This window comes from Plecotus auritus (assembly GCF_963455305.1).
Source record: "Plecotus auritus genome assembly, chromosome: 2".
Lineage (NCBI taxonomy): Eukaryota > Metazoa > Chordata > Mammalia > Chiroptera > Vespertilionidae > Plecotus > Plecotus auritus.
Window position 1 is genome coordinate 124,032,325 of NC_137771.1, and position 15,171 is coordinate 124,047,495.

Sequence of the window (15,171 nt, forward strand, 5' to 3'; positions counted from 1 at the left end):
GCACAAGACTGAAGAAGTCTCAGATATATTGTCCTGGTCAAAGTGTATAATTTCATAAGATGTTGTTGTTTTACAAAAACTTTATTTTTTTTAGAGCATTTTTAGGTTCACAGCAAAATTAGGGGTTGGAGGTACAGAGATTTCCCATATAGCCCCTGCTCCCATACACGTAGAGACATCTTCCACAGAATGGTACATCTATACTAATAAAAGGGTAATATGCTAATTATACCGGGTCGACCGGACATCTTCCAGTCATCTGGTCCTCCTTCTGGACAAAGCCATGGGGGCGGGGGCCAAGGCAGAGGCAGTTAGGGGCGATCAGGCCAGCAGGGGAGCAGTTAGGGGTGATCAGGCTGGCAGGGGAGTGTGGTTAGGGGTGATCAGGCAGGCAGGCAGAGGGGTTAGGGGCAATCAGGCAGGCAGGCAGGTGAGCGGTTAGAAGCCAGTGGTCCTGGATTGCGCGAGAGATCTCTGACTGCGGGTTTAGGCCCTATCACACAGGGATCCCTGTGGGATCGGGCCTAAACCGGCAGTTGGACATCCCCCCAATGGATTCTGGATTGGAGAGGGTGTAGGCTAGGCTGACGGATGCCCACCCCCATGCATGAATTTTCTGCACCAGGCCTCTAGTTTTTTATAATTGATGAAACTACATTGATACATAATTACCACCAAAAGTTAATAGTTTACTTTAGAGCTCACTCTTAAGGTATATTCCATAGGTTTAGGTAAATGTATAATGACATGTATCCACCATACAGACTACTTCTAATGCCCTGAAAATCATCTGTGCTCTGTGAATTCACCCATCCCTTCCACTCCAACCTTGGAAACCACTGATCTTTTAACTTTCAGAATGTCATATAGTTGGAATTACCAGTATACAATATGTACTCTTTTTTATATTAACTGCTTTCACTTAGTAATATGTATTTAAGGGTTACTCCATGTATTTCAGTGCCTGGGTATACCACAGTTTATTTATATACTAGAGGCCTGGTGTACAAAATTCGTGCATGGGGGACAGGGGGTCCCCCTAGCCCAGCCTGCACCCTCTCCAATCTGGGACCCCTTGGGGGATGCCTGACTGATCCTGGGGATCGGCCTAAACTGGCAGTTGGATATCCCCCTCACAATCCAGGACCACTGGCTCCTAACTGCTCACCTTCTTGTCTGCCTGATCGCCCCTAACTGCCCCCCCACCGCTGGCCTGGTCACACCCAACTGTCCCCCTGCCAGCCTGGTCGCCCCCAACTGCCAGCCTGGTCACCCCTCACTGCCCCCCTCTGCCGGCCTGGTTGCCCTTCACTGCCCCCCTGCCAGCCTGGTCACCCCCAACTGATCCCCTGCCAGCCTGGTCACCCCACACAGCCTGCTGCTCAGTTGTTTGGTCGTCCCTCACTAACCCCCTTGCCAGCCTGGTCACCCCATACAGCCTGTTCGGCTGTCCATTTGGTTGTTTCAGTTGTGATGGTCTCTTAGGCTTTTATATATGTATATAGATGCACCTACTGAAGAACATCCTGGTTGCTTCCAAGTGTTAGTATGAATGAAGCTGCTATAAACATTCATGTGCAAGTTTCTGTGTAAACATAAGTTTTTAACTTCTTTAGGTAAACATCAAGGAACATGACTGCTGAATTGTATGGTAAGAGTATATTTTGTTCTGCTAGAAACTGCCAAATTGTCTTCCAAAGTGACTATAACACTTTGCATTCCCACAAGCAATGAATGACGGTTCCTGTTGTTCCACATTTGCACCAACATTTGGTGTTGTCAGTGTTCTAGATTTTGGCCATTAGAACAAGTGTTTAGTGGTATCATATGGTTGTTTAATGTACTTTTCCATAGTAACATATGATGTAGAGCATCTTTACAAATGACTTTTTGGCATCTGTATATCTTCTTTGTTGAAGTGTCTGTTAAGATCTTTGGCCAATTTTATTTTCCCATTGTGTGTCTCCTTATTGTTGAGTTTCAGTGTTCTTTGTATAGTTTAGAAAACAGTCCTTCATCAGATGGGTATTTTGAAAACATTCTCTCCTCATCTGTAGCTTGTCTTCTTGTTCTCTTGATATTTTCTTTAGCAGAAGTTTTAAATTTTAATGAAGTTCAATTTATCAATTATTTCACATACCATGGCTTTGGTGTTGTGTTAAAAATTTATTACCACACCCAACCTCATCTAGGTTTTCTCCTATGTTATCTTCCAGGAGTTTTATAGTTTTACTAGAGGCCCAGTGCATGAAATTTGTGCACTCAGCAGGAGGGTCCCTCAGCCCAGCCTGTGCCTTCTCGCAGTCGGTCATCCTTTGCGCTACCGAGGAGGAGAGAGAGGCTCCCACCACCACCACTGTGCTCACCAGCCATGCGCCCAGCTCAGGGCTTGTGGCTCAGTGGCACTCCCCTGTGGAAGTGCACTGACCACCAGGGGACAGCACCTGCATTGAGCATTTGCCCCCATCATGGTCAGTGCACGTCATAGCGACCAGTCGTTCTGCTGTTTAGTCGATTTGCATATTGGCCTTTTATTAGATAGGATGATTTACATTTAGGTCTGTGGTCCATTTGGAGTTAACTTTTGTGAAAATTGTAAAGTCTGTATCTATATTCATTTCTGCATAAGAATGTCCAATTGTTACAGCATGTTTGCTGAAAAGACTACCTTGCTCCATTGTATTGACTTTGATCCTTTATGTTCACTATATTTATTTGGGTCTATTCCTGAGTTCTCTATTTTGCTCCCCTAATCTATTTGACTACTCTTTCACCAATATCACACTAGCTTTATTTCTGAAGTTTTATAGTAACTTTTAAAGTAGGGTAGCTTCAGTCCTCCAACTTTGTTCTTCCCCTTCAATATTGTGTTGGCTAGTCTTGGTCTTTTCCTGCTCCATATAAACTTTAGAATCAGTTTGTTCATATTCACAAAATAAATTTAATGTTTATGTAAAGAATAAAGGGAATAAAAATAGCCAACAAACTCTTATTAAGAGGAATAAAGTGAAGGTATTTGCCCTAATACAGCGATTTTCAACTGGTGTGCTGAAAGAATTTTTAAAACATGCAATACCTGATTATTTAGTCAGGAGCTCTTACATTGCTCCTTTCCCTTACATTATCAAATTTAAAAAAATGACAACAGCCAACACAACAATAGCAATCCAGTGTGAATGAATCAAAATTTTACCTATCTTTTTGTCAGGTTGGCAAATATATGTATATCATTCAGTGTGCTACAGTATTTTAGTAATTAGTTTATGTGTGCCATAAAATACAAAGAGGTTGAAAATCAATGCCCTAATAACAGTGGTTGGCAAACTCATTAGTCAATAGAGCGGCAAACCACGGCTCGCAAGCCACATGTGGCTGGCGAGCCGCAGTTTGCCAACCACTGCCCTAATACATAGCACAATCTATATAATGAAGAGGTAATATGCAAATTGGTCCTAACAGCGTCACAGTAATGACCAATTTGCATATTAACAGGCCAGCAGGAGGCTGTACGCACAGCAGGGGGACTTTCTGTGCTCCGGTGCCTGCAGCGGCGCGAGTCAGGCTTGGGTCCCAGGCACCTGCATCGGTGGGAGTTAGGCCCATGTCCAGGGCGCCCACAGCGGCAGGAGTCAGGCCTGTGTCCTGGGTGCCCAAGGCGTGCCAGCAGGCAGTCAGTCAGGCCTGGGTCTATCACCAGTTAGAAGACATCTCAGGGTGAGGACCATCACCTCAGCCAGAACTCAAGATGGTCACCTGGCCTGGCCTGGCCCCTTCTCAGAGGCAGCCCCTTTCCTCCATGTACACTGCAGAGGACAGACAGGAATGTCTAAGAGGCTGGGGCCATGGTGCCCCATGCCTACCCTGCTCTCCTGGCCTCCTTCATCTGTGACCCCCACAGAAGGGTATGTATGAGAGCCCTCCCCTGCTACCTCTCACCACTGTCTCCGGCCAGCCCTCGGCACACAGGCATATCAGCTTTCAAACTTACCCTATTCACTTCCTCTCTGCTCTGGATGGGGCCTTCAGAATCCAGGGCTCTGGGGTTTTACAACAGAGTTGGGGTGGGAAAGGGTAAACAGCACCAAAGATGGCTGATATGGCCACCCACCTCTGCCTCAGCTTGACCAATTAGTTCAGCCTCAGAACATGGCACTCAGAGGGAGATTCCTACTTCCACAGCAATGGCTCTAGGGCCTCAGCCCCAGTACCAACCTCCTCTCCCCTTGGCCCTCCCCACAGCTGGTGCTTGCTACAGCTCTGTGTGCCTTACTTAACCACCCCTTCCTTCCTTGTTCCTACAAAGGAGGCTGCATCTTTGTATGTTATATTCATATAAACTTTGTAACATTTTGGGGGGAAAATAAAAGATAACCAAGAGAATGCTGCAGTCAACATCTGGAGTCCGCCTCAGGAGAAGGGAGAATTCCATAAGTTGGCTGATGCCAAGATATTTCTGAGTGACTGCCTGGCATGTGACCGCAGAGGAAGGAGTCCAAGTTTCTCAGCAGAATACCAAGGACTTCTTCCATGTTCTGAACCTTTGCTTTGTTTTTCAGAATTCCCAGCTCCCCATCTGTTGGCTCCCTCCCTCTGAGGTCGATGTCATCATTACATGGGTGCAACTGGAATATTGTATCTCGAGAGGATTGCCCCAATGTACGTATCCTTTTATCCAACGATGAAAAAATCCCAAAGAATAAGAATGGAGACAGACAACTGTCCTTTAGGCTTAAAAAAACCCGGAAGTGCCCTGCGAAGAGCTGAGACTTGGTTCTGTCCCGGTTTGGCCCTGACTTTACCCACTTATGTTACCCTTGAAGGTGTCTTTGCCACAATGTGAATACACTGCCACCTTTTGGAATAGGGTCTCATACGAAAGTCTGCATTCCCAACTTTTCTTGAAACAGATCTATGTTCTGCGCTGTGGCCACCGTCCTGAGACCAGGAATCAGGGGGCACTGGAGTGGAGCCCGCCCCTTGCCCTTTTACATTCAGGGATTGAGCTGAAGTCACTTTGGGGGAGGACTGGCAAGGGTGACAGGTGTCACAGATAGAAGGATAAAGAATGGAGAGGCAGACACCCTGCTCGGTCCCTCCCTGGGTGGGGTCAGGCAGATGAAGGCCGGCCAGCCCACCCCACAATTGGGTGAGATAGCGTCCTCTGTGTCCACCTCTCACCTCTTGGGCCCAGCCACTCCCCTCAGCTCCGGGCAGCCCTCTGCATTCCAAGACAGCACGCTCTGCCCTCACATGCTGCTCGCCCTAAGTGAGAAGGAAGAGAGCAGTTGGCCCACAGACAGCTACACAGAAAGATAGGGCTCATGGCTGGTGAGTGCAGTGGTGATAGCTGGAGCCTCTCTTGCCTCCGTGGCAGCGCTAAGGAGCAGTGAGCTGAGTGGTAAGGAGCAGCGAGCAGGCGGGCGGTAAGGAGCGAGGGGTCCAGGACTGCAAGAGGGATTTCCAACTATTGGCTTAGGCCCATTCCCCAGGGGTCCCGGACTGTGAGAGGGTGCAAGCTGGGCTGAGGGACCCCGCTCCAGTGCACAAATTTTGTGCATCAGGCCTCTAGTCTATTATAAAACTACTAGTGGCCCAGTGCACGAAATTTGTGCAGGGGGAGAGGTCTTCCTCAGCCTGGCCTGTACCCTCTCCAATCTGGGACCCCTTGAGGGATGCCCGACTGCCGGGGGATGTCTGACTGCCTGGGGGATGTGCCGGGGGATCAGGCCTAAACCGGCAGTTGGACATCCCTCTTGCAATCTGGGACCACTGGCTCCTAACCGCTCACCTGCCTGCCTGCCTGATCTCCCCTAACCACTCTGCCTGCTGGCCTGCTCGCTCCCAACTGCCCCCCCATTGGCCTGCTCACCCCCAACTTCCTCCCCCCCCGCTGGCCTGATCACCCCCAAATGTCCTCCCCTGCCGGCCTCATGGCCCCAACTGACCGCTTCTGCTGGCCTCATGGCCCACAACTGCCCTCACCTGCCAGCCTCATGGCCCCCAACTTCCCTCCCCAGCTGGCCTCATGGCCCCCAACTGCCCTCCCTGGCCAGAGGCCTATCCGCGGCTGGGTGCGGTCTGCCTCGTCACCGGGGCGATGACACAAGCATTCCCCCGCTCCTGGGCTGCTCCATACCTGCTGCCCAGAGGCCCTCAGCGGCTGGGGTGGAACTCTTGCCTTGTTGCCATGGCGATGAAGCAAGCATTCCGCCTGGCCGCTCATGCTGCCCACTCTCAGCGGCCGCCCCCCAGAGACTGGGGGACTCCAGTGGGGCTGAGAGGACTGGGCGCTGCCATCTTGTGGCTATGGGCACCACAATTTTGTGACAGAGTGATGGTCAATTTGCATATTCCTTTTTTATTAGATAGGACTAGAGGCCCAGTGCATGAAATTCATGAATGGGGGGGTGTCCCTTAGCCCGGCCCGGCCGGCAATCAAGGCCTGTCAGGGATTTCCTTTCCCCGGCAGCTGGTAGCTGGCCCCGCCCCTGCCGCTGCCATCTGCTTGCCATCTGTGCGGCGCTGCCCCCCCCACCCCGCCACTGGTCACCTCCCTCTGCAGGTGACAGGCATGGGGTGCGATAGCTTTGGTGCCCTGGGCCTCCCTCTGTGGGGCGATAGACTGCAGGGCTCCTTGATCGATGGCTCCGCAGAGGGAGGCCCCGCCCACCCACCGCAGCACCGCTGGCTAGGTAGCCTGATCAATTGCTGCATAGCGGGAGGCCCTGCCCATCTGGCGGGGTTGCTGTGATTGATTGCCACACAGAGGGAGGCCCCGCCCGCCAGCCACAGTATTGCTGGCCGGCCGGGTAGCCTGGGCCTCCCTCTTTGGGGCAATAATAGAGGCCCCCTCCACCCCCCCCCCAAATCAATTGCCCCGCTGGCTGGTGGCCTAGGCCTCCCTCTTTGGGGAAATCGATTGTGGGGTAATGGCGGGGCCCCCCGACCAATTGCATCGCACCTGCCTTGGCTGACCTGGCGCCAGTGCATGTCATAGCATGGTCGTCTGGAATGTCATCTAGACAGTCGTTCTGGTGTTTGGTCAATTTGTATGTTATGCTTTTATTATTATAAATAATAATAAAAAGAATATTAGGCCATTTGACTAGTGAAATAGAATAGACAGCTTGCAAACAGACCTATCCTTATTGAAACTTGATATATGACAAAGATGGCCATGCAAAACATTATAGAAATCATGAGCACTTCAATAAATAATATTGGGCTAAGTGTTATACATATGAAAAAATGGTGTAGGATCCTTATCACAAATCCATTCCATTTTGAGTAAAACCCAACCACAAAGCTAATAGATCATATGAAAGGATATATCAATGACCTTGGAGTAGCTTAGGTGTTTTTAAATAAGATATAAAAGGTACTAATCATAACAGATTGATAAAATTGATCACATTATATAATTAAAATTTGTCATTAAAGGTTGTAAAGATACTCAAAAGATAAGCCACAGAGATATGTATGACATGTATAACATGCAAAGTATTAGTATTCAAAATATATAAATAACTTCTACCAACTGGAAAGACCCAAGTGCATATGGAAATTTTGTATTTGGTAAGTGAAGCATTTCAAATCAGTGAAAAAGACAGCTCCCTTGGTAAATATTATTTTAACAATTGCATGTATGTTTAGAAATAGAATAGGAAATAACTTTCACAACAGGGGTGGGCAAAAGTAGGTGTACAGTTGTGAGTACATGAAACAGTTTATTCTTGTATTATTATTTAGTTATTAATTATTGTATTATTTGTGTCTTATTATAATTGTTATTATTATTTCATAGTCTTACTCATGATTTATCTTTTAGGTAATGATGGCCGGTACTTTTGCCCACTCTTGTACATTATAATAAATTTCTGCTAACTTTAAGATATGAATATAAAAAAATAAATATGTAAGAAAAAATATGGGAGCATTGTTTAAATCTTAACTTGGGAAGGTCTTTCAATTCATGACATCAACCTTAGAAGCTGTAAAAGTAAAGATTCAACAGCATAGGGAATATAGTCAATAATATTGTAATAACTATGTATGGGCAGGGAGGTACTTGAAACATTGTGGGGACCACTCTGTAAAGTATATGATTTATAACCACTATGCTGTGCATCTAAAACTAACACAGAATACTGAATGTAAACTGTAATTGAAATGTAATTATAATAATAATACATAAAAATACAAATTGAAAACTTGATTATGTAAAAATTTTAAACTTCAATGTGACAAAAGACAGCATAAATAAAATAAAAATAAAATGAAATACTGGTAAAAGCCACTACAACATATAAATTGAGAATTTTGATATGAATATCAATAAGTATCTATGAAATAATAAACAAAATGACCAGCTATGTAATAAGTAAATGATATAAACAAATAAGCATAAATTATAAGCATTAACAAAAATTTTTAATATCACTAATAAATTTATAAATGCAAAAAAGAAACTGTGATGTAATCCCCCTATGAGATTAGCAATGTTTGACAATATGAAGCATTAGCCACAAGGCAGGAGGGGTAGTGGCACATATCCTATATAATAAAAGGGTAAAATGCAAATTGACCCTAATGGTGGAACAACCCGGAACGACCCATCACTATGATGCACACTGACCACCAGGGGGCAGACACTCAATGCAGGAGCTGCTCCCCCAGTGTCCAGCTGCTCCCCACAGGGGGAGTTCTGCTCAGCCACAAACTGAGCTGACGGCTGCAAGCACAGCAGTGGTGGCGAGAGCCTCTCCCCGCTCCTCGGCAGCACTAAGAATGTCCCCTGAGGGCTCCTGAGCTGCCAGAGGGATGTCTGATTGCCAGCTCAGGCCTGTTTCCCTGGGGAGTGGGCCTAAGCTGGCAGGTGGATGTTCCCTGAGGGGTCCCAGACTGTGAGAGGGTGCAGGCCAGGCTGAGGGACACCCCCAAGTGCACAAATTTTCATGCACTGGGCCTCTAGTCTGTATATATAAAACCCTAATATGAAAATAGACTGAATAGCGGACCAATGGAACAACCGAACAACCAAACAAGCAGTCGCTATGACGTATGCTGACCACCAGGGGGCATGAGTAGAACATGGCAGGTGACGGCAGCAGGTGGGATGGTAGAGCAGGTGAGCAGGGGTGCCAGACTAAAGTGGGGCACCAGATGCTGTCATCGGGGCGAGCCTCTGGTGGTTACTGAAAATTCTTTGCTCCCATGTGCCACAGTCCCACCGGGCATTCGCACCTGCTGTCGGAACTGGACCTGCTTGCACCCGCGGCCAGCATCGGAGCTGCCGCTTGCACCTGCTGCCAGCACCCGGCGCCAGCCCCGATTTCACAACAGAACTTTTCCACCTCACCCATTCCTGAGGAGCAATCATGGCCGGCAGCCACCTCTCACACCCGCTGCCAGTGATGGCCCCACTCGCAACTGCTGCCAGCACCAGAGCCACCCCGCTGTTTGCATCTGTTGCCAGTGCCTGGTGCTAGTCCCAATCGCTTAGTGCTGTCAGCAGGTGTGAGTGGCAGATGCTGGCCCCGATTGTCCCTGAGGGCTTCTCCACCTCACCCTGCTCCTGAGGGTCGATTGGGGCAGCAGCCACTGCTCGCACCCGCTGATGGTGGTGGCCTCACTCACACCCACTGCTGGCGCCAGCCCCGATTGCTCCATGCTGGCAGAGGGTGCTAGCAAGGCCAGCATCAACAGTGCATGGAAGCAGCAGCGGTGGGAGAAGGGCTGCCAGCAGACAGGGGGCATGTGGTGGGAGAGGCTGGGCGGGGGCATGGAGGTTGGGCTGAGACCCGCCCCTGTGCCCACCGCAGCCTTGCAGCCCACAGTTCCTTACAAAGTGCATGAATTTGTGCACTGGGCCCTAGTATTTACATAAAGGAGTACAAGTTGGTACAACTTTTTGGAAGGCAAATTAGCAATATCTATCAAATTTCTGAATGTGTAAAGTTTTAACATCTAATAAGTGATACACAGAAATGATTGCAGAAAAAAGGACAGATGTAGTAGAATTTTATTGCAGAATAGTAACAGCAAAAACTAGAAATAAGTGTCCAACAGTACCCAAATAATCTATACTAATAAAAGGGTAATATGCTAATTAGACCAGATGTCTTCCGGACAAAACCATGGTGGTGGAGCCAAGGCAGAGGCGGTTATGGATGATCAGGTCAGCAGGGGAGAGCAGTTAGGGGTATCAGGCTGGCAGGCAGGTGAGCGGTTAGAAGCCAGCAGTACTGGATTGTGAAAGGGATTTCCAACTGCTGGCAGTCGGACATCTCCCAAGGGGTCCCGGATTGGAGAGGGTGCAGGCCGGACTGAGGGACCTCTCTCTCAGGGCACAAATTTTATGCACCGGGCCTCTAGTCTTTAAAATTATAGTATACTAGAGGCACAAAATTCATGCACGGAGGAGTGTCCCTCAGCCCGGCCTGCATCCTCTCCAATCTGGGACCCCTTGGGGATGTCTGACTGCTGGTTTAGGCCCGATCCCACAGGCAGTCAGACATCCCTCTCACAATCCAGGACCACTGGCTCCTAACCATTCACCTGCCTGCCTGCCTAATGCCCCAAATGTCCTCCCCTGCTGACCTGGTTGCCCTCAACATCCCTCCCATGCCAACCTGGTTGCCTCCCACTGCCCACCCCTGCCGGCCTAGTCGCCGCCAACTGCCATCCCCTGCTGGTCAGTTTGCCCCTAAGTGCCCTCTCCTGCTGGCCTGGTCACCCCCAACTGCCCTCCCCTGCTGGCCTGGTCAACCCCAACTGCCCTCCCCTGCTGACCTGCTCGCCCCCAACTGCCCTCCCCTGCCAGCCTGGTCGCCGCCAACTGCCCTCCCCTGCAGGCCAGTTTGCCCCCAACTGTCCTCCGTGCCAGCCTGGTCACCTCCAACTGCCCACCCCTGCCGGCCTAGTTGCCCCCAACTGTCCTCCCCTGCCGGCCAGTTCACCCCCCAACTGCCCTCCCCTACTGGCCTGGTCACCCCAACTGCCCTCCCCTGCAGGCCTGGTCGCCCTTAATGCCCTGCCAGACTTTTCTCACCCCTAACTGCTCTCCCCTGCTGGCCTGATTGCCCCTAACTGCCTCTGCCTCAGCCCCCACCACCATGGCTTTGTCCGAAAGGAAGTCGGATGTCAGGAAGATGGCAAGTCAACCTGGTCTAATTAGCATATTACCCTTTTATTAGTATAGATAGATTATATAGGATAGGATTGCTTTAATGGGGGGAAAAGCCTTTTTCAGCAAGAGGAGATGCTCTTGGCAGACAAAAATACATTACCCCTGTATCCGGACTGATAGCCAGCCATATGCACTATACTGCCAAACTGATTATTAAAAAATAGAACCACTTTCTTACACCTTACACCAAACAGCTATTGCCCTTAAAACCCCTCCTCAGCTGCCACCTTAGGTTCTGCCTTCACAGTTCACCCAGATTAGATTCTGATAGGTTGGTTTCTATGCCATTCAGCATCAAAAGCTCCACCTCCTAGACAGCCATTGGCTCCTGGCAGTTCACCCATATTTGGTTCTGATTGGTTGGTTTCTATGCCAGTCAGCATCAAAAGCTCCACCTCCTAGCCAAAACTGGTTTGGCTCAGTGGATAGAGCGTCGGCCTGTGGACTGAAGGGTCCCGGGTTCGATTCTGGTCAAGGGCATGTACCTTGGTTGCGGGCACATCCCCAGTGGGGGGTGTGCAGGAGGCAGCTGATTGATGTCTCTCTCTCATCGATGTTTCTGGCTCTCTGTCCCTCTCCCTTCCTCTCTGTGAAATATCAATAAAATATATTTAAAAAAAAAAAAAAAAGCTCCACCTCCTAGGCAGTCATTGGCTCCTATGGGAAATCAGAATGGCCCTGCCTTCACGTTGGTGGCAGCCCTTCAGTCACACCCCTATTCTGCTACCAGGTGTATCTGTGGCCACTCTGAGAAGCGGCACCTCAGGTCTGTGCTGGTGGCAATTTTGAATTCTCATCCCTGACCTTACCTTCTTACAGTGTGAGCTCCGTGAAGGCAAGCATTTGTCTTGTTCATTCTTAGTTCATTCATAGACTTTACCTGTGTCTATGCTCTATGCTAGCACCGCATGGTGACTGGTCGAACGGTCATTTCGATTGTCATGGTCACTGACTTTTTATATATAGACTAGAGGCCCAGTGCATGAAATTCATGCATGGGGGTGGGGGGTGTTTCCCTCATCCCAGCCTACACCCTCTCCAATCTGGGACATCCCTCTCACAATCCGGGACTGCAGGCTCCCAACCGCTCACCTGCCTGCCTGCCTGATTGCCCCTAACCAATTTTGCCTGCAAGCCTGATCACCCCCTAACCACTCCCCTGCCAGCCTGATTGCCCCTAACTGCCCTCCCCTGCCACCCTGGTCACCCTTAACTACCCTCCTCTGCTGGCCTGGTCACTCCTAACTGTTCTCCCCTGCAGGCCTGGTCTCCACCAACTGCCCTCCCCTGCTGGCCTGGTCACCCCTAACTTCCCTTCCTCCCTTGCCAGCCTGGTCACCCCTAACTGCCCTCCTCTGCCGGCCTGGTCATCCCTAACTGCCCTCCCCTTCTGACCTGGTCACCCTTAACTGCCCTTCCCTGCTGGCCTGGTCGCCCCTAACTGCCCTCCCCTGCTGGCCTGGTCGCCCCTAACTGCCCTCCCCTGCTGGCCTGGTTGACCCCAACTGCCCTCCCCTGCAGGCCTGGGTCTCCCCACAACTACCCTCCCCTGCTGGCCATCTTGTGGCGGCCATCTTGTGTCCACATGGGGGCAGCCATCTTGTGTGTTGAAGTGATGGTCAATTTGCATATTACCTCTTTATTATATAGGATTAGTGTACTAGAAAATTACATAACTATTAGATTGGAACAGAATTATATATAACAACATGGAAAGATAGCCAATATAGGTTGTTAATGGACATATACAAATTACAGAACAATATATGTAATATGAGCACATTTCTGTTAGTAAAAATTTATAGCTATGTTATAGTATATGTATATGCAGAAAAAAAATTCAGGAAAACACACCACATGAGGAAATTGGATTGTTTGAAAGGGAAAAGATTTCTTTCTAATTTTACACACTACTGCATTGTTTAAGTATTTTATAAGCTATATAAATAAAATGTTTTCAGCTGGCCTAAAATTTACAAAAAAAAATTCACATAAAAAAAGAAGCAATTTTGGGCACAGTGTATTACACCTAATTGTCTGAGGTCATCATCTGCATGAATAAAGCAACTCATTTCTAACATTTATAATTCTTAAAATAGATGGCAGTGAAATAAGGGTAAAGCTATCTCCTAGTATAATGTAAAGGACAATTTTTAGGAAAATGGACAACTAATGTTGCTAACAATATATTTAAAACAATCCTAAAAAGTTAACCTAAAAGAGTCCTAAGTAGACTGCATTACAAGTACTATTTTCTGTATAGAAAATTTGGCCCATTATCAATTAAATATCTTACTTTCATTTGAGTAAAAAACAGGCTGTGAATATTTCCCTTTAATACATGGAAGTGTATATAAATAAAGATAAAATAATATCAATAAATCCCAGTCTCCACCAAGATAAATCTTTTTTTAAAGCAGTTATAACATAAAATTATATGACTATGTAGCAACTAGCTATTAAATCTCTGGGTTCCTCTAAGTAGGCCATCTGAGCTCAGAAAATCTTTCTCTCTGGTTCTTTATGGTATGCACAGTGACTAGCAAATGATCGGTGTAAAATATTTGTGAAAGGGAGAAATGAAGGGAGAGAAAGAAGGAGGGAGGGAGGGAAGGAGGGATGGAGAGAGATGAATGGGGGGAGAAAGTAGATGGGTCATAATATTTTAGAATAATAATAAAACAAGTTGTTTTTTTTTTATGTAAGGTGTCAGACAAACCCATGTATAGATGTATAGCCTAACTATATCTAGTGTAAATGGACCAAACACTCAAAAACTAATATTGTCAAATTTTACTAAAACTGAAGTCTAACTGAATACTATTTATAAGAGACATTTTAAGTATAAGAACCCAAAAGAAAGAAGAGATAAAGGATGGAAAAAAATGTACTAAGCAAATACTAACCAAAAGAATGCTGGAGTCGCTATATTAATATTAAACAAAGCAGGGCTAGAATCAGGAAGGCAAGCAAGCACAAGTGTATCAGGCCCTTGCATAAGTGAGTGAATGCCTCCTGAAAAGTGAGGCTTCTAGGGTGCAAAATTTAAGGAGGCACTTAAACAGCGGTTCTCAACCTTTCTAATGCCGCGACCCTTTAATACAGTTCCTCATGTTGTGGTGACCCCCAACCATAAAATTATTTTCGTTGCTACTTCATAACTGTAATTTTGCTACTGTTATGAATCGTAATGTAAATATCTGTTTTCCGATGGTCTTAGGTGACCCTGCTAGCGGTTCTCAACCTGTGGGTCATGACCCACAGGTTGAGAACCGCTGCTGTAAGAGCCTAATAATTTTATGTTTGGGGGTCACCAAATAATTTTATGTTTGGGGGCCACCACAACATGAGGAACTGTATTAAAGGGTCGTGGCATTAGAAAGGTTGAGAACCACTGCTTTAGGATCTGGCAAGTGCAAAGTCGGTACCAGAGATTCTGCATACCAGTTCTGGTCCTACAACAAAGTAGACTCCAGAGCAAGAAGTATTACCAGACATAAAAGAGATATTTGCTAATAATAAAGGATAACAACATTAAATTTGTGTATGCCTAAAATAAGAGCTTTGAAATACATAAAACAGGAATTGAACATCCAGCATACTCTAATTAGGGTTCCTACAAAAGCCTAGCAGGCTTGTGTCAAAAACACTCAAGAATGAATCTGAAGATGCTGAAACTGGCCAAAGTCAGGACAATCTAAATAAAAGGACAATAATTACAATATACAGAATATATAACCACACAATAACAATAATTGTAACAACAACAAGTTAATTGGTCAGCATTGGCAGATGCTAGCAAGTTAACTGATTTTTATTTTATTTTTGGTTAATCCTCACCTGAGGATATTTTTCCATTGATTTTTACAGAGAGTGAGAGAGAGAGGGAAAGACAAAGAGAAACATCCATGTGAGAGAAACACATGAATTGGTTGCCTCCTGCACAAGCTCTGGGGAGGAGCCAGCAACTGAGGTATGTGCCC